At 40.4% G+C, this 20,639-nt stretch overlaps 1 protein-coding gene across 4 annotated transcripts in view; it reads left to right on the top strand.

Moving 5' to 3' along the window:
- Window positions 1-20,639, top strand: part of OLA1 (Obg like ATPase 1) — a 205,585-nt gene that overhangs the window by 176,641 nt on the left and 8,305 nt on the right. The window lies entirely within an intron of this gene.

Below are 20,639 nucleotides of genomic sequence, written 5' to 3'. Positions count from 1 at the left end.
ATCGCTTGACAGCCCTCGTTAAGACTCAAAGGCAACCCTAGAGTCCCTTTGGGTTGTACACCCCAGCCCCTTCCGAGCAGCACTTCCAGCCTCAGCAACCCCTCCGGTAATTTGCTCCAGCCATCCAACAGGACCTGCAGAGAAAGAAGGGTAGAGGTTTTAGATATTGACCACCTCATCTTTCTACCTCTACATCAATTCCAGCCCCACCTAGATATCCAGGGGGTTTTGATGAGGTGTTTTGATGAGATGCTCAAGGACATCATAAAGGGTTCCCAGGAGACCAGACCCCATTTTTCCTTTGTTTGCAAACCACCTTTCACATTTCTGTAGTGCTTAGTCCTGTCTCACCACGGAGCATTGAGTGATGAGCACTGTAGAAGTGTAATACAGTTTATTTCCAATTTATTTCTTCTCACCATCCTTCTTCAGGGACCCCTCTCACAAAGAATTTCTGGTCCAGGAGGTTCAATCTCTCCTTCAGGTGGGAGCCATCGAGGCGATTCTGCAGAATTTAAGAGGCAAGTGTTTATACTCCCATTATTTCCTAATCCCAAAAGCCAAAGGAGGTCTCAGATCTATTTTAGATGTGTGTCAGCTCAACAGCTATCTCAAAAAAAATAAAGTTTGGCATGGTCACCCTGGCATCCATTATTCTCTCTTTGGAGACTGGTATGCCGCCTTCAATTTAAGAGACACCTACTTTCATGTATTGAGATACCAAGAGCACAGAAAGTTCCTCACATTCATAGTGAAGCATTCACATTACCAGTTCACATTCGGGCTTCCATTTGGGCCATCTGCAGCTCCTTGGTTGTTCACAAAATGTATGGTTGTGGTAGCAGCATTCCTCAGGAGACTAGGAGTGTAGGTCTACCCTTTACCTGGACGACTGGGTAGTCAATGCCCGGTCCAAAGCTCTGGTTATATACAGCATTCAACTCATTCAGTTCGTCTTCAGGGCATTAGGCCTACTGATCAATGCAGATGAGTTTATCTTTTGCCTGGTACAGAAGATAGTTTATAGGGGCAGTGTTGGACTCTACCCAGGCCAGAGCATTATGCCCAGAGTCAAGATTTCAGTCTATTTGATCTCTCTTGACAGACCTCCATCATCCAATCACAACAGCCTGAAGCTGTATGAGGCTCCTAGGGCACATGGCCCAATGCACATATGTACTACAACACACAAGGATGTACCTCAGATCCGTACAGATGTGGCTGGTCTCAGTGTACTCACCAAGCAGTCTTCATCGGGATACTGTGCTCTCGGTACCTTCATGATTGCTAATTTTGCTGAATTGGTGGTTGGATTCTCTGTTTTCTGTGGGCGTTCCCTTCCTTCGCCCTCAGCCATCAGTTACTGTGATCTCAGACATGTTGGCTCTGGGTAGGGAGCTCACCTGGGGCCCCTTCGAACTCAGGGTCTTTGGTCCTCGACGGAGCTCGCTCTTAATATCAACCTCAGAGAGCTCAGGGCGATTCAGCTTGCCTGTCAAGCTTTCCAGTCTCACATCTAGGAGAGAAACCTGTTTGTTCTTACAGACCACATCACAGCAATGTTTTACCTCAACAGGAAGGGAGGAGCTTGCTCATTCTTCCTGTGTCAGAAAGCAATTCACCTGTGGGAATTTTGCATAGCCCATTCAGTTAACCCCAAGGCCTCTTACCTTCCAGAACAAGTAGGGTTTTTTTCCAGCCAACGTGAGTGGTCTCTTCACCTGGATGGAGCCAGATGCATTTTCCAACAGCGGGGCACTCCCTAAATAAGCCTATTTTCAAACAAGCACAACAGAAAATGTCACCACTTCTGCTCTTCGCAAGACCACAGTCCAGGCTCCATCACAGATACCTTCCTACAACCGTGGACAGTAAATATTATGCTTTTTCTCCAGTCTCACTCCTACACAGAGTGCTGCTAAAGATCAAGCGGGATCACTCCTGGGTAATATTAATAGCCCCAGTGTGGTCCCACCCAACACTGGTTCTCAACTCTACTGAACCTCTCAGATGCAACTCCAGTCTCATTCCCATTACATTTGGATTTGATCTCTCAGGACCACCCAGCTCCGCCCAATCCTGCAGTTACTTCATTTGACGGCCTGGAAGCTCCATGGTTAAATCCCAAAGAGTAGGCTTGCCTGGGTTAAGTTTTCCAGGTCTTTTTAAGAAGCAGAAAGCACTCTACCAGAGCTAGCTACCTGTCAAAATGGAAGTGGTTCTGTGTCTGAGATGGTCAAATCTTAGTCTTGCTGATGCATTCGTCTGTCCAGCAAATACTGAACTATCTGCTTCACCTGAAACAGCAAGGCTTAGCAATTCCTTCTGTTCAGGTTCACCTGGCAACAATATCTTCTTTGCACCCTTGCATGGGTACCTGTTCTTTTTTTACTTATTTTTTTTTCCTAATGACATGACAATTAGATGTTCTAGAAGTCCTAGAAAAATTGTACACTCAGTTAAGGGAGCCTGTTCGCCCTTGGGACTTTAACTTGGTTTTGTCTAAGCTTACGGGACCTCCATTTGAGCCTTTAGCAACGTGCTCCTTTTTCCTAATTGTTATCACTTCTGCCAAAAAGGTCCCCGAGCTGCACATCCTCACATTCAATCCACTGTACACAGTCTTCTTTAAAGATAGTGTATGTATGCTCTTATCTGAGCTTTCTCTTTAGGTAATTTCATATTTTCACAAAAATCAGTTTACTTACGTGTGTATTGTACCCAAAACCAAATGCAAATAGGGACGAGCATCACACATTGGTCGTCAGACAAGCACTGGCACTCTACATAGATAGGACTAAACCATTTTGGCGTTCCACCCAACTGTTGTGGCTATAGCAGGCAGAATGAAAGGTCTTCTAATCTCAAAGAGAATTTCATCTTTGACTACTTCTTGTAGTCACACTTGTTATGATCTTGCAGGCATTTCATTACCAGATAAGCTGACTGCTCTCTCCACCAAATTGCAAGGATCCTCAGCGACATTCCTAGCACAGATCCCTATCCTGAACATTTGTAAAGCAGCAGCCTGGTCATCTGTGCACACTTTCTCCTCCCACTACACCATCACCCAATACTCACAAAATGATACCAAATTTGGTTGAGCTGTACTACAGTCTGTGTGTACATGAACTCTGATTCCTCCGCCTAACTGCGTGGGAGTCACCCAGAGTGAAATGCACATGTGCAACACTCGAAGAAAAAAGTTACTAACCTTTCGTAACTGTTGTTCTTCAAGATGTGTTGCACATGTGCATTCCACAACCCGCCCTCCTACCCCTCTACATTGGAATTTCTGGAAAGAAGGAAGTGAGGGGTCTCGGGCTCAACAGTGCCCTTTATATTGGTGCCAGCAGCACTCAGCAGCAGAAGGTGCTCGAGCAGCCCCAACAGGCACTACTGAAGGAAACATTTTTGGCAACTGTGCACGGGACACACTTACACCAAGAGTAGAATAGATATGTGCAACACATCTCAAAGAACAACAGTTACAAAAGGTTAGTAACCATTTTTTCTCTCCTTTCATTTGAGACTGTATATTATAATGAACGTGAAAGTGGGTCTTTTTCTATCTTTTGTTTCAAACAATTTACCGTTCCTGCAAGTTGTATGTATAAATCAACAGCCTGAATATAGATAGTATTTATAAATACTCAAAAATCAAATTCCACATATATTCTCACATCCCACAGAAAGTATTCTTTCAACTTAGAGAATGCTTGTATTGACCTCCCTCAAGCATAACCTTCTTGTGCTTTCCCCACAACTTTCAGTAGTCTGCTGTTCTGTACATGAGGCATATTAATACCATCTTTGTCCCTGGATAAGATTGAGAACTTTATACAATCCAGAGCTACATTCTGTTGTCTGAAGCACCAGTTTAACTAACTCAGATTCTAACTTGAAATTAATATAACTTTTGTGTGAATGCCTAAGCTTTTAATTGCTATCTTTTTAGCCATAGTTGTGAAGAAAACTTTTAAAATATAAACTTGAGTGCTGCTTTCCTGCATGTACCACCACACAGATGGTCATCCTATATGGCCACCACAAACACAGGACAAGGAGTGTGCAGTTGTGTATACTGTGTCTGTGGGGGTGAACAATTTTTGTGGAAGCAGGGGAAGTAAGCAAAGAGATGGGGGTCCAACGGGGTGTTTAAGAGGCTTGTGTGGAGGGGAAGAGAGGATTGGGTGTGGGGAATACAGGGCTGTTCAGGATGTCTGGGCTGGAGGGGGAGCGAGCCCAGTGTCTCAGTGCTGAGACAGCAAAGCTTCATGGCCGCTGTATGCTGCTGCCTTGGCATTCACCACCATAGCCCTTATAAGCTCTATGCTCCCTCTGTAGCCATACGGATTAGTCCTGTACCACTTCCTCATAATCCTGTTCTCACCCATTTCACTCATCCACCCACCCAAATTGTCCACAGTTCAAATTATCAAAACATATGAGTAGAGCTGGGAAGTAAAGCTACTTCTGTAGGCTTGAAAGGCAAGCTGTGTTGGATGAGGCCAAACAGGCAGTATATAGATGAGGGGAGGAAGGAACAAAGGAAGGCAGGGGAGGGCACTGAGCTAATGCTAGAGGCTAATGTGGGGAAGTTCTATGGCTGTAGAGAGAGGGGCAGAGCAGACTTAAGGGAAGAAGGCATGGACTCCTCCCACAAGCCTCTTCCACTCTGTCCTCTCTCTCATCCATCCCCGTTTCTGTCGTGCTGCCTATAGTCAATCTTGTTGACGTGTATTTAAGTAAAAAGTAAGAAAAAAGCATTTTCCTCTCATTTCTGTCTACTTGTCTGCCTTTGTGTCCTTAGATTGTGGGCTGTGTTGGTCCAGAACCATTCCTTCTTAACTATGTGGAGAGCACCTAGAAGATAGATACAACTGGAAAGAAATATTAGTATTGCTATACACATACTATGCCTGGCATAAAAGCAAGGAAATGAAAAATTAAACCACCTAGTAATTCGTACCTTCTACTCCTCCACTCACATATATGCACCTTACCTTTGCCACCACCCACTACAGCCTTAACTCCGTCATCGTTGAACCAATGTCTTTTACAGTAGGCATAACACATGGAGTAGATCATTAGCTGATGTAAATTTTCATAGCTCCATTAACTTCATTTGGAACTATGACAACTTAAACCAAATAAAAACCGGGCCCATTGAGAGCTTTATTTGTCAAGGCAAGGTGAAGTAAGATGTAGTCGAGTATTAACATGACAAAAATATGAATCAGCATCTTGGTGTATATGTGTAAAAGGGTCTGTTTTAATGCATCTAATCCCTAAACTTGGTCATAGGATAGCTTGGTAATATGCTGATTCTGAATAACTCCTAATCAAAGCACATACAGATCCCTGATGGAGTTGAGAAGGATAATATAAATGGCACCAAGAGAAATATTAGTAGGAGGTATTCTTATGTTTCATAAAAATTACAGGTGAGCATTTGAAAATTTAAAGCCTAACTCACTTCATTTTACAGGCTTGTACACCATCTCAGACCTCTCACTAACAAAGCTGCTCAAGCTGAAATGGTGAAAAAGAGGATGGTCATAGGATGCCATCATTACATGGGCAGAGTCAAGGTTTTATGGTTGGTGGTGTATAACTGATGTGGTAGTCCTTTCTTTTGTGGTTTTGTGTTAGGTATACATCAGGGAACCAACTTTCACAGCAAATATTTTTATATATGAATAATATATCATTCATTATCTGCTTTCAGCTGCAAGCTTCCAATTCAATGTTGTACAAGATATCAAACTTTCTTTTATCAAAAGAGGCAAGATTTTTAGATTGTTATTATGAGGTACACAAATATGTTTTACATTTCCAGTGGTTTCATTTGAAGTTCAGCAATCTACAAATGCCGGATTTTTGGCAAGAGAGTTTCTGGTAACCATGGTAGTTAGCAGAATTCCACAGCAGTGTGGGTTACAGATAATCTGTAACTGCTGCCTATCATGCTGTTAATGTAAATTCACTCTTGTTTTGAACGACTGATAAAATCAAATTTGAACCAGCATTATAATATGACAGGTGGTGAACAATCCTTGTCAGAACTAATCAAACTATGTTCTCTTGGTAAGTAGGATTCTCTGGCCCTGCCAAAGGCTATCTCAGCTCAGTAGAGTCCCTAACCAGTATAAAATTTGCATTTCCCTTATGAATATATTGCAACAGAGGGTCCTGTGGCACCTTTAAGACTAACGGAAGTATTGGAGCACCCACGAAAGCTTATGCTCCAATACTTCTGTTAGTCTTAAAGGTGCCACAGGACCCTCTGTTGCTTTTTACAGATTCAGACTAACACGGCTACCCCTCTGATACTTATGAATATATTGTCATACATCGACTTCCATTCTTGCTGTGCTCTGTTGTTAACAAAGCAGTCTTTAGCAGAAGAGGTCACAAACCCATTTACATTTTTTTGTTCTTCTAGGCTCTTGTAAAGATGTCAGAGAAATATGTTTTTCATCTAGATTCCCATACACCAAGTGAGAGCATAAGTAATTTAATTCATTCTCCTTAATTAGGACACTTATATGTAGTTATCTGACACAAATAGTGCATTTGTATACTTTGTGAACCTGCTTTTTAATATTTAATGTATTTAAAGATGAAAAGTGCTACATAAATGCTCTATCGATACAGTCAGGGATCCTGAAGCAGAAAAAGTAAATGACTTGCCCAACCCACAGGCTGTGTCTATGCTAGAATCTTTCATGCTGCTGTTTAACACTGCTGCAACTCCACCAGTGGTAGCAACCATGGAAGCATTAGCGTATACCAGGCTCCATCCATTCCCGTTTGAAGGGGAAAGCGCCGCTTCTCTCTGGCCGCTGGCTGCCCCTGCTCCTCCTGAGTCCTCCGGCCCGTGCTCGCAGGGCCGCATTCCGAAAGGGGCTTTACAGCTGCAGGCCTGGGCCCTGGTGCCCCCTTAGCCCAGGGCCCTGCAACCCCTAAAGCCCCCAGAATCGCAGCCATGGGGGCGGTGCCGCGCTGCACAGAGCCACCTGCACACTCCCTGCACCAAACAGGAGCTGCCCCAGATAAGTGCTCTGCACCTCCTGCCTGCCCCAGCCCTGAGCCTCCTCCCGCACCCCAACCCTGAGAGCCCTCCCACACCCTAACTCCCTCCCAGCCCCCGCACCCCCAGCCCTGAGCCCCATGAGAGGAATGGAGAAAAAAAGAATGAAAAATGGGGGGGGGAGGATGAGAGAATGCTCCCCCCCGGGGGGGGGGAATAAAGCTGAGTACAGGGCCCCAATAACTCTAAATCTGTCACTGGTGGGAGGGGGAGGAGCGGGGAAGCACCATGTCTTTGCTCCTCCCCATCCCTCCCAGAAAGTCCTACGTGCTGCCAAACAGCTGTTTGGCGGCAGGGAAGCACTGGGAAGAAGGGGAGGAGCGGGGACGTGGCATGTTCCAGGGAGGAGGTGGAGTGGGGGTGGGAAGAGGTGGGCCTGGAGTGGAGCAGGATGGGAAGAAGCAGGCCTGGAGCATCCCCCAGCAAAGTCAGCACCTGTTCTGGGGGGAAGCTGTGCTGCGCAAGGTGCTTCCTAGCATCCTTGCCTACCTCATTGTCTGCAGCAGGCTGTGCCTGTGTGGGGTAAGCCAGGGGCACCTCCCCACCAGAGTACAGTACTGTACAGTATATAATGTCTTTTGTCTGCCCCAAAAAAATTTCCTTGGAACCTAAACCCCGCATTTATATTAAATCTTATGGGAAAATTGGATTCGTTTAACATCGTTTCACTTAAAGTTGCATTTTTCAGGAACATGACTACAACTTTAAGTGAGGAGTTACTGTATTAGAACTGTTGCTTTGTTCCCATTATAATCTCTTTTTTAGCTACATATATCTCTCTAAAGTTTTAGCCTATTGGGCTGACATTTTCCAAGCCTGGGTCTCTGGTCAAGGATGACATTTTTTTTAAAGTTTGAGCAGAACAAACATTTTGCTGTTTTTGAGTGGATAGAGTAAAAATAGTAATACTGTTCTCATTAATTACAAAATATTATTGAAATCTTTTTTTTTAACAGCTCCAAAGCTAAAATCCAGGGGTGGGCAGGAGGGAGAGAGTTTAAATTTGGCATGGAAGTAATCTTCCCTGAGACGTGCCTTTGAGCGTTCTGTTGAAAATTGGTTTTGATTTGGCTATTGTGAGCCTTTGAGATTCACATGTTCCTCGTGCAGTATAGTTTTTTAACAAATTGGCAGTATTTTTAACGGTAGCCAAACATCTGGAAGGACGTTAAACTGTGCACAACTAACTTTTCTGCCACCATGTGAGTATGCATTCTGGTAATCTTTTGATTTCATGATCAAGTACAGTTTTTTTTCCAACAAGACCTTTGCCATATTAAGTGCACAGGATGGATGCGCAAGAGGGGAGAATTAAGTTTGCACAGGCAGCTATAAATTTGGCACTTCCCAACTTTTGAGTGCTTGACTTGGCAACCTAAATAATGTTCTTTTAACTTTGTATTTTCATATTGTATTAAAAACTACATCATGTAGTAGACTCTTTCTGTTCCACTGGAACTTTAAAACAATTGATATCCATTAACTATATCGTATAATAGTCAGATTTGAGCTGCTTTTAGAAAATGAAATGATGTGATGTTTATCTACAGAGAAATGTCAAAAACAATGCGTTTATATGATCTGGAAAATTTGTAAGTGCAAGCTAGCAATTGATAGCAATATTATAATTAGCTCTTTGTACAGACGGGTTTTTTTATTCATGAACATTTTCAGTTATGTTGACAACTGTCATGTATGCTTCCACATGTGGAGCCTTTCCTTTGTTAGGAGGGATGTTGAACGTGAATTAGTGTTTTCAGGCTTACATTCTTGATTTTCTATAAAAAATGGTTTCGGGGCCATGTCATGCAGCTTATTGGAGGATCTTACATTTTAGAATGATTTTAGATTCATGTCCTTTTACATTTGGCTGCATCTTAAGTTAAATGGTAAAACAGACATCAAAAGAAACACAGCCTAAAGATTGCATTTGTTTTCTATCAAATATTCTTTGCCATTAATATAATGTTAAGGAGAATGTTTAATAATACAGCCATCAATTAGATAAAAATAGATGGTTTTATGGCCGGGGTTCCCAAACTTGGTTCGCGACATATTCAGGGTAAGCCCCTGGCAGACCGCAAGATGCTTTGTTTACCTGAGCAGCTGCAGGTACTGCCACTCGCAGCTCCCAGTGGCCACTGTTCACCGTTCCCAGCCAATGGGAGTTGTGGGAAGCTGCATGGGCCGGGGCCACCACTTCCCGCAGCTCCCATTGGCTGGGAACGGTGAACGGTGAAACTGACTTTGGGAACCCCTGTTTTATGGTAAGCCAAGCTTTAGTTTTGTATTTATAAAATGGATTTTAATGGATTTATAAAATGGATTTTAAAATATTATGTACATGTGTGCATTAAATTTTGACAGTAATAAAGGTTATGTCATCACTGTTTTTAGCCATAAAAAGTTCTTTAAAATTTAGCAGAAGCATTACTATCCCTGAAGCAAACAATGTACTTTCAAATAATAGTCTAAATACCTTTCTATATCACATTCTTGCAAAAATCCTACTCACCATTCCCCTGGGACAAATATTTTTTTATCTTCATCCTGGTAAAGGTGGATAAGTAGATTTTTGTGCTTAGACTGATAAATTTTCATGTCTCCTTTGCAAACTAATGAAGTCTATTTCATATAAGGCATATGTTTATTATTACATAAGGTGTAATACACACTTATAAAGTATTTAAATGTGTATTACATCATGGGTTGGCCTATTTTCTACTGACTTGCATAAATGTTAATACCTTTTTTAATTAAGTCACAAGTTACTGTGCTAATAAGAGTCTTATTTACACTACAAAAAACAAGGAAACTCGGAGATGTGGCTAACTATTCAGGCTACATACATCCCTAATTCACTTTACGTGAATTCTGTGAAGCTCTCATAACAATACATGTTGCTACATTTCATAAAGTTGTACAATATTTTGGTAGTGCAGTGAGTTATTGATGTTGTCACCTCGATTTTAAGCAGCTAGCTAGTTTTGGTACACGTGGGCTCATGTATCAGTTATTCAGAGATCAAGTATTTAACATGAAACTTCCAAGGTGTGTTTTTTTTTTTTAAACTAAGTAGGGTTTTTCTGTCTAAGAATCAGATTACTTAGTGTTGCCAACTCCTACAATTTTATCATAAGTCGCATGATATTTGATATTTTTCTTAAAACGCCAGCTTCTGGGATCATCTGACTTTATTCAGCTTTCTTTTCTTCTACCTTTCTTTGGACAAAAGCTTGAAAATGTGACCCAGGTGAAAAACAAGCTTAAACACCAGAAGGTATATATATACACCCCCCCCCATTTTATTATTTTTTAAAAAATCATGATTTTCAATCCAATCTTAAGATTTTAGAGTGTCTGTTCATAATCTTTAATTAGTTAAAGGTGGCAGGACTGGCATCAATGGCAGTGGGGAAGATTTATGCAGTATTCCATGATGTTGAGGAGCTCCACACTTAAGATAATACGGCCAGGGAGAGGCTGTTGCAAGAGCATCTACCCCTATTCTGTGCAAGCAGGATAGAGTCTCTACTCCAATCCAGTATGGAAAATATGACCCATTTGTTTGGATTTCAGAAAACTGGGTGACTGGGCAACAAAATGGCAGATGAAGTTCAATGCTGATAAATGCAGAGTAATGCATATTGGAAAACATAATCCCAACTATAAATACAAAATGATGGAGGCTAAATTAGCTGTTACCATCCAAGAAAGAGAACTTGAAGTCATTGGTAGGTAGTTCTCTGAAAACATCTGCTCATTGTGCCGCAACCATCAAAAAAGTTAACAATGTTAGTAACCATTAGGAAAGGGATAATGATAGAACAGTAAATAGCGTAATGCCACTATATAAATCCATGGTATATCCACACCTTGAATACTGCATGAAGTTCTGGTTGCCCCATCTCAACAAAGATATATTAGAAATGGAAAAGGTACAGAGAAGGGCAACAAATGATTACGGGTAGTGCACAGCTTCCATATGATGAGAGAGTAAAGAGACTGGGATTGGTCAGATTGGAAGAGACACAACTAAAGGAGGATATGATAGAGGTCCATAAAATCATGAGTGGTGTGGAGAAAGTGAATAAGGAAGTGTTATTTACTCCCTTCACATAACACGAGAACCAGGGGGTCACCCAATATAATTAATAGGCAGCAGGTTTAAAACAAACAAAAGGAAGTACTTCTTCACACGACCCCCAGTCAACTTGTGTTACTTGTTGCCAGGGCATGTCGTGAAGGCCAAAAGTATAACTCAGTTAAAAAAAAAGAATTAGGTACATTCATGGAGGATAGGTTCATCAGTGGCTATTAGCTATGATTGTCAGGGAGGCTGTTCTGGGTATCCCTAAGGCCTGGTCTACACTGGGGGGAGGGGGACTAACGTAGCTGAAGTTGACGTACTTAGATCGACTTACCATGGTGTCTTCACTGCGGTGAGTCGACTGCTGCCGCTCCCCTGTCGACTCTGCCTGCGCCTCTCGCCAAGCTGGAGTACAGGAGTTGACGGGAGAGCGCTCGGGGGTCGATTTATCGCGTCTAGACTAGACACGATAAATCAATCCCCGCTGGATCGATCGCTGCCCGCCGATCCGGACGGTAGTGAAGACACATACCCTTAGTCTCTGACTGACTGCAAGATGCTGGGAGTGGACAATAGGGGATGGATCACTTGATAATTGGCTTGTTTTGTTCATTCCTTTTGAAGCATCTAACATTGGCCACTGTCGGAAGACAGGATACTGGGCTAGATGTACCATTTGTCTGACCCAGTATGGCCATTCTTTTGTTCTTATTAAATTAATCTACTGCTCTTAAGATAAAACACAGCACATATTAGAGTCTGAATTTGTGTTACTCATTGCAAGTTTTTAATTAGCACTAATGGCAATATATACCCAATTGCTCTTTAAGTCTATTGTCTTGTTTCTAGTGTTGTCAGTATATATTTATTTCATTACATGGGAGTTTTATGTAGACCAGATCTTGCATTAGGCAACATGGCATTATTTGTAGATTGGTTTGTATATGGGTAATGGGCGCAGGGTGGGGGGAATTGGATCTCATGGTGTGAACATAAGGTGATGTTCTATGTCATGTATTTCATGCTGGAGAGACAAGATAGTGAGATAGTATCTTCTATTGGACCAACTTCAGTTGGTGTGAGAGAGAGAGAAGCTTTCGAGCTTACTAAGAGCTCTTCTCCTCCTCCTAAAGAAGAGCTCTGATTAAGCTCAAAAGCTTGTCTCTCACCAATAGAAGCTGGTCCAATAAAAGATATTATCTCACCCACCTTGTCTCTCTAATATCCTGGGACTGATATGGGTACAACAATACTGCATACAACAAAGTATTTCATATGATATTTCCACAGTAAAGAAATTAAATACAGTAACTCCTCACATAACGTTGTAGTTATGTTCCTGAAAAATGCAACTTTAAGTGAAACAATGTTAAACAAATCCAATTGTCCCATAAGATTTAATGTAAATGCGGGGGGTTAGGTTCCAAGGAAATTTTTGGGGGGCAGACAAAAGGCATTATACTGTACAGTACTGTACTGTGGTTGGGAAGTGCCCCTGGCTTACCCCACACAGGCACAGCCCGCTGCAGGCAAGGACACTAAGAAGCACCTTTGCGGCAGCAGCGACAGCTTCCCCGGAGAACAGGCTCGGATTTTGCCAGGAATGCTCCAGGCCCGCCTCTTCCTGTCCCCGCTCCACTCCAGGCCCACCTCTTCCCACTCCACCTCCTCTCCGGAGCACACCACATCCCTCCCCCCAAAAAATCCTAAGTGCTGCTGAACAGCTGTTTGGCGGCGCTTAGGACTTTCTGGGAGGGAGGGGCAAGAGCAGAGACACAGCACTTCCCCACTTCTGCCCCTCCCTCCCAGCACTTCGCGCTTAGGACTTTCTGGGAGGGGAGGGGCAGGAGCGGAGAAGCCCTGCATCTCCGCTCCTTCCCCTCCCTCCCAGAAAATCCTAAGAGCCCTGGGAGGGAGGGGGAGGAGACGGAGAAGCGGAACTTGTGCAGTGCTCCCTTGTAAAATCGCTGCTCTTTCACAGAATCTTACAAGCAGTTGGTCAAACGACGTTATAAGGGAGAATTGAACAACTTTAAACGAGCATGTTCCCTAATTGAACAGGGACGTAACATTGAAACAACGTTAAATAAGGAGTTACTGTATTCTTGTCAAGTATTCCCTCTGTATATGTATCTTTAGTTCCTTGTTATGATTGTTTAGTTCGAGACATTTTTCAGTAACTGATTTTATAAACCAACTTCTTTTTTTATATAAGGCCTCCTTTTTACCAGAATCTAAGAAGCAAAATTTTCAAAATGTCACTAGAAAAGCCCCATGTCCTCCAAAGATTGTCTAAAAATAATTTTTTAAAAACTGTCATACCATAATGTATTCCTGAACATTGAATATGGATCCATACTACTGTCCTATTGAGTATGCCTCAAAGATCATGCCTTTTGTATTGTATTAATTTAAATTATATGAAGTTTTTTGTTAATGTATCATCTTTTATGCCTATATTTTTGTCATGTTATTTTCAGAAAATGTCCTTAACAGAATGGTGTATAATATTAAATCATCTTTTTTGAACTCATGCAAAGTTCACCCATTTAAACCTATACCAACTGATAGCAAATAAAAATAAATGTACAATAAAATATTTTCCCATCCTCAACACATCTGCTCCAATCTGTTTTTAACCATGATTTCTGAAACATGTTGAACATGATTTGCTCTGGATTACACTTGCAGTTAAACTGTGTTCAGCAATAGTTCAGTTGTGCCCATTGCTGATACCCATTGACAGCAATGTGGAATTTTCTTAGTATAGGTAAAGTTTTATGTTCAGAATTGTTGGGGAATCTAAAAGAGGATGCACGAGACTGCTGGCCTTCTGCCTGGGAGCATGTATTTGACCTGCAATGAAAAGACTGCAGTTTTCATTATTGTTTGAGTAACAAATATCTTTGCTGTAAACAGAACTATAATCTGGATAAAAAGATTTGTGAACTCCTAAAAATCAGATCAAAATCAGGCCCCTTTGAAACTAAATTTAACATGTTTATTCTGGATCCTTTAAATTTGGTACTGGTCACATATCACATTGTTACCTTGATGGACCTTCCAGGGGCTAGAGAGAGAGAGAATTGTAGAGCAAATTCAAAATCCTTCATTATCAGCAGCTTCACAAACTATTGTGGGGGGAAAAACATCCTGGATTCTTCAGTCTCTCTATGCTTTTATGGTAGCCCTACCATTCTGATGTTTCTTGGTCTAAGCTTGTTTTTCAGGTTGACCAGTCTGATTTCTTTGTTTTACAGTCTTCAGTATATTAAGTTAGAAAAGTGTGATATCCATCAATCATTATCTCTGTCATCAATTTTTCAGTTAGCCTCCTGCAGTCTTATAGCATTTCTTTCAGACTTCTTACCTATTGCAACAGCTAAGCAAGTTTAATGTTGCTTGATAAGTCAAATCTATACCATTGGTTAGTATGAAATATAAAACAAATATTCCCAGTATAAAGTTGCAGTTAGTAGAAACTTGGAAGGATTGGATCTTTAGTAAAATCTCCATGTATTTTAGGGTTTACGTGATTCTTTTATCATACAAGTAGCCAGTATGCCCTCCCTAAAATTTCCCCAGGCAAATGACCATACCACAGAAGCAGAAAGCCATATACCACTAAAAATCTTCTATCATCTTGGATGTCATATCAGTAAAGTTCTTCTGTTTTGGCAGTGTATGGTCCTTCCATCTGACTTTCTAGTTGAAATTGCAACTTAATTTTCATGTGTCCCAATATTTTTCTTCTGACTTGGACGAGATCTAATTCTGTGAGGTTGCATATGTGTGTCGATCCTAATCAGATGCCGGAGAACTATAGAATCATAGACCTGGAAGGGACCTCGAGAGGTCATCTAGTCCAGTCCCCTGCACTCAAGGCAGGACTAAGTATTATCTAGACCATCCCTGACAGGTGTTTGTCCAACCTACTCTTAAAAATCCCCAGTGATGGAGATTCCACAACCTCCCTAAGCAATTTATTCCAGTGCTTAACCACTCTGACAGGAAGTTTTTCCTAATGTCCAACCTAAACCGCCCTTGCTGCAATTTAAGCCCATTGCTTCTTGTCCTATCCTCCTCCTTGTAACAACCTTTTATGTACTTGAATGACAGTTACACTCTCCTGTCAGGGATTCATTAGTAAGCCAGACACAGATATTACTGCCTAGTGTCATGTGACATGAGATGCTAATGGTGTTTCTTCTTTCTTTGTATTCTCATAGAATGTAGAAGTCCCTACCAAGATTGGGCTCCATTGTGCTAAGCACTATACAAATATAGAGTAAGAGACAGTCACTGCCCTGAAGAACTTATAGTTTAAATGGACAAGATAGACAAAGGGAAAGCGGGGAAACAGTGACACAAATAGGTGAAACAATTTGATCAAGATGACACATCAGGCCAGTGGCAGAGCTGAGACTGCCCAGGTGTCCTTACTCCCAGTCCATTGTCCAATCCACTAGACAATGCTGCATCCTTTATTGTTAGGAGTTGCCTTTCCTATTGTAATATGCTGACAGTAGTTCTAAGGTCTAATTTTAGAAGTGCAAAGGAAGGGGCAAAAGAAGAGAGGAAGAGTAGCAATAGGTGGATTGAGAGGATAATAACACATAGAGAACATTAGATAGAGGAAGGAAGAGAAGAGACGAAATATCTAGGGAGAAAGAGACAAGTGGAAGGGAAAATAGAGATGGGGCAGTAGAAAAGAAAAGGGTAGCCCTTCTCAGATAATGCCCCTTGTCATTCATTAACAAAGAAGCACTGTCTTGAATAAAACTGATTTAGGATTCAGAAAGTGGTAAGACCATTACGGACGGTCTGAATAGTCAGTTGGATGTAAAGTAAGACAAGACCAAAAACAGTAACTTTTTGAAACTGTTCCAGATTGCAGGTATTGTTGGCAAAGTGCCCCGTATTAGGAAATTTTTGAAAATTAGTTTTTCTAAATGTTTTGTTTCTGATAAAAACGTCTGTTTAAACATGTATTTGTATCCAGTTCACTTTTTGTGTAATTTTAAAAGCTGGTCTTCCAAGAGGCCAGCACAGAACAGGATCTCTCTCTTTTCTCCTTCCCATTTATTTGGGACAATCAGGACTTTGTATGTAGGCTAAGCCCTGGTCTACACTGGGGGAGGAAGGGAATCGAGCTAAGTTACGCAACTTCAGCTACGTGAATAATGTAGCTGAAGTCGATGTACTTAGATCGACTTACGTGGTTTCTTCACCGCAGTGAGTCGACTGTTGCCGCTCCCCCGTCGACTCTGCCTGATTCCCCAGATCATGCCTAGAGCTTTTTTTTAAATATACAGTCAACGTTTCCAATCATCTGGAACAGTCTAGTTTTAATGACGGATTGCATATTTTGTTCGCAGCTCAGCCCTGTAAGCACCACCACTTAAGCTCCTTCAGAACTCATGGATGTATACCATATGGGCCTGATGGCTTGTTGCTTTTTAAGTTATGTATTTGCTCCAGCACCTTTAGCAATATCTGAGAATAACTCTTCTTAATGACCAAAAAAGCAGATTCAGTGTAGGTATCTCCCCAACATCCTCTGTAGTAAAGACTGATGCAGAGAAATCATTTAGCTTGTCAGGAATGTCTGCTGTTCTTATTTTGTTTCCTTTAACCATTTATCAACTAAGACAAGAAAGTTTATTTCAGTCCATATTCATCTGAGCACCATCTTTGACACCAATATGAGGGAGACAGTGGACTAGTTCTTTTCACAGGAGAAAGTGGAATAGTTCATATTGCAGAGACGTTAAGGGAGATACAGATCCCAACAACCGTCACATATTTCAGATACTGGGAATCATGAGCATCTTTGCAGAACTGCTGTCATGGACCAAGACACATCCTTGTCCTCTATTAAGAGCGCTCTTGACTCAATGGAACCACTAGTCAGATTAGTTTCAGGTGTCCATGTATTCTCAATATGGCAGACAGTCAAATCTCTCTGTTAGCTAGAACTACCAGAAAATTATTGACTATCATGCCCTCTCAAGAGCCTCAATGGACAGTCACTAGTGAAATTCTCCTATCCAGAAACGCCCAAAGGGCGTGGTCCAGACCAGAAATGAAGGCACACCTCAACTTTTTCAATCTCAGAACAATGAGACTAGCCTTATTTTCTGGTTCAGGGGCATGATCAATTACCAGGCAGGAACTTTTAACTTGAAGGTGGATTGGTTGAACTGTCTGTCAGTCTGTTTGCTGGAGACTATGGTTCAGAGTTTGGGTCCTGCTTAGGAAGTTATCAACAATTAGTGAAGATGAGTTGCTATCTGAGGCAAAAAAAGCCCCCAAATCTTCTGTCATTTGATTTGTGGACCTGAGACACTGATTAAGCAAAGGAGCAGCCTAGCTTCCAGTTTTTGGCACACTTAAAAGAAGTGCAATTTACAAGTAGTACCAAAAAATTCCTTTTTTTCCATTTTTTTTTTTTTTTTTTTGAGGAAAAAATATTTTAATTTGGTTTTGTCCCATGATATTGTTACCACATACACTATTACTCTGGTTATAATATACAAAGGAGAGCAGAAAGTATTTAGTTAACTAGGTTCTACATACTAGGTCTTTCCACAGTTTCAGCTCCTCCGTACTCCTCTCATTATTTCTAGTAGTATAGACAATTTTCACTGGTTTTTAAAATATGCCACTTTCGCATTCCTGCAAAGTTGATGCCTTTGAGAGATTCATTTTGTATATAATACAGCATTTGGCACATGTGAAAAATATGTGGAATAGTTAAATACTATATTCAGTATTACATAGTTTTCAGTTATTGTGTTTAAAGGGACACTGTCAACTTGAAAATACATTTTTTAAAATGACTTAAAATTAGTTTTAGGCACTACACCTACCCCTGAATCTTTCTGCTACCAGTAGTGGTTTTACCATTATATTTTCCTATTTTAAAATATTTTTATCTCCCCAGTTACTTGTGAGAGATCCACACAGCCACAGAGAAACAGACTGACTCTACAGGGGAAACTGCATAATTAGTTTAACTAAGTGCTGGCAAATGCACAAAGTAAGCAAAGTTGGAGGAAATAAGTTTTCTCTTTCACTTATAGTTATTTCAGGTGTTATTGTATTTTCTTTTAAAAAATCAGACAACTGCAATTTTTAAGTTGATAGTGTTTCTGTAAACTAAACAAACTATGAAGAAAATTGTTCTTCCTTTCTGTCAAGTATAACATTAACGGCTGAAGGAATTCTCTAGGATTTGCTTACCTTAGCACAATTCCAAATAAGTGTAATATTGTCTCATCTTTTTATAAACATTTCCAGCATGTTCCTGTAATAATAATGCACTCAAAGAAATGTAGAAGTTGGCATTAATTGTTACTACCACAATAGTTTTTAAAAGGAATTTTGTTCTTTTTTGGCAACTTTGGTACTTAGCATAGGAAACCAAGTTTAACATTTTGATTCTTGCATTCATTAAGTTATCAGTCACCAATATATGGTTTGAAAAGAGTTCAGAGTTTTTTCCACCAGGCTTTATGCTTCTGGTACTCTTTATTTTGGTAGTCTGTTTTGGTCTGTGTTAGGGAAATACCTGAGTGTTTTTTAAGTATTTCCTGTGACATTGAAAGTCACAAAAGTGAAACACACAGACAGAGAAGCTAACTGTCTATACAGAGTGTGATGCAGTTACCTTATTCTTTTCGTGAGGCTGTGGCAGGTCTGATGTCAGTCACTTCAGAGACCTTTAGACCTCAGTGCTCATTTATTGCTAAAACGTACCAGCTCGGCTTCTGCATTATGAAGATCATCTGTCAACACTTTGAGATATTCCCCTTTGTTATTAAGCTTGTGATGCTCTACACTGTCAGGATTTTTGCCAATTATAGTTAAGGTACAATGGTGTATTCACTGGATCAAAGTCTCTCACTGGCGGTAGAGAAATGATTTGTAAGTCTTTATTCATCTGAATTGTACAATAGAATACCTGAGGAATGCAAATAATCCCTCTAAGGACTCAATAGAAAAGCTGTTAAAATGACAGTGTAGGACTATTATTATTCTGAATTGGTGTTTTATCCAAGGTAATTATTTCTTATCTTGTTGTTCCACAACAGTTCTTAGTTTATGAGTTATGATGACCATTATTTACCAAACAAAATTTGTATCTGATTTTAGACATTATTTTTACACAGATTTCACTTCCTTTTGTTTGTATGGTTCATGCTTTTCTTTCACTTGGTCACATAGTACATTATCTAATTAGTATAAAAGCCAGAATATTAAGTGTTTACTTTTTAAACAAAATAAATGTACACCCTTTGAAGTACAGCTGTGAATAGCAGGATTTCTAGGTATTCTTTTGAGTAAAAGGCCAGTAATGGTAAATTGTGACTTTTGATATACGCATAGTTTAATAATTTGTGTTACCTAAAATGTCAGTTGGAGAAATGCTGCTGTTCGGGGGTTAAATGTCCCATGAGGTTTCAGAAATCTGAACTAGTTGGTGTTATTTTTGGATTAGATACTTAGGAAGGCAACACTGTCCCAATATCAGTCTTTGCTACTAGACTATTTTCACTCGATAACTGAAGGAAAAAAAGATTTGTATAATAAGCATTGAAAACTACTGGTGGGGTATTTACATAAGTAAATGATAGAAGAGCAGCCTTATATAACAAACGTGTGAAAACTGTTGAGTGAACTTTTATATTCTTTGTCCCATCTAAAACCCTACTCAGTGGGCCATACACTTAATCTCATAATAGCTCTGATCCCCTGCTATTTTCTCTGACAAATGTGTGTTGATGAACTTGTGGTTTAGTTCATTTTTTTTTCTGAGGTGACATTTGCATTGATTATTTAAAGGATTGCAGGCCACACTTTCAAAGCGCTTTACCATAATAGCTGTTAAAACCTTAGTCTAAATCTGGGAGATTAGTGGGACTAAGAATAAGAACTCAGCAAGCATAAAAACCATATGTTATGTGGGTACTTTAGGTATGAGCCATCCATAGCACCCATACTGCTATATTGAATTCTATACCTTGGATCTCAAGAATATTTCCTAGACACCATACCTGTTAAGTTTACTTTCTGAGCATGTCAGGAGTTAATGGAAAAAATAACAGCCTAGTCTAAAATATTGCCATGTAAATAACATTACAAACACACAATCCTTTTCAAGTAATTTGTGAATGTCTTAATTGAATCTCCTAATATATAGTATTTGTAATCACAGATATGCTTACACTTTTAGTTTAAATTATTTTAATGATCTTGTATTTATTTAAATGTACTAGTAATTTATGAACCTACACACTAGTTTTTACAAAAACATAACTGTTTTGTGATAGGATGGTAAACCCTTAATAAACTAGTTCTGCAAATCTATGTAGTTGTAATCTGGCAGTTCTGCTTATCTGAACATTGGATTAGGTGGGGGTTATAAACAGCAAAGTATTACTAGTATTG

Source organism: Emys orbicularis, chromosome 11 (assembly GCF_028017835.1).
Source record: "Emys orbicularis isolate rEmyOrb1 chromosome 11, rEmyOrb1.hap1, whole genome shotgun sequence".
NCBI lineage: Eukaryota > Metazoa > Chordata > Testudines > Emydidae > Emys > Emys orbicularis.
The sequence above is the reverse complement of the archived record's forward strand: the minus strand, read 5'-3'. Positions and strand labels throughout refer to the sequence as shown.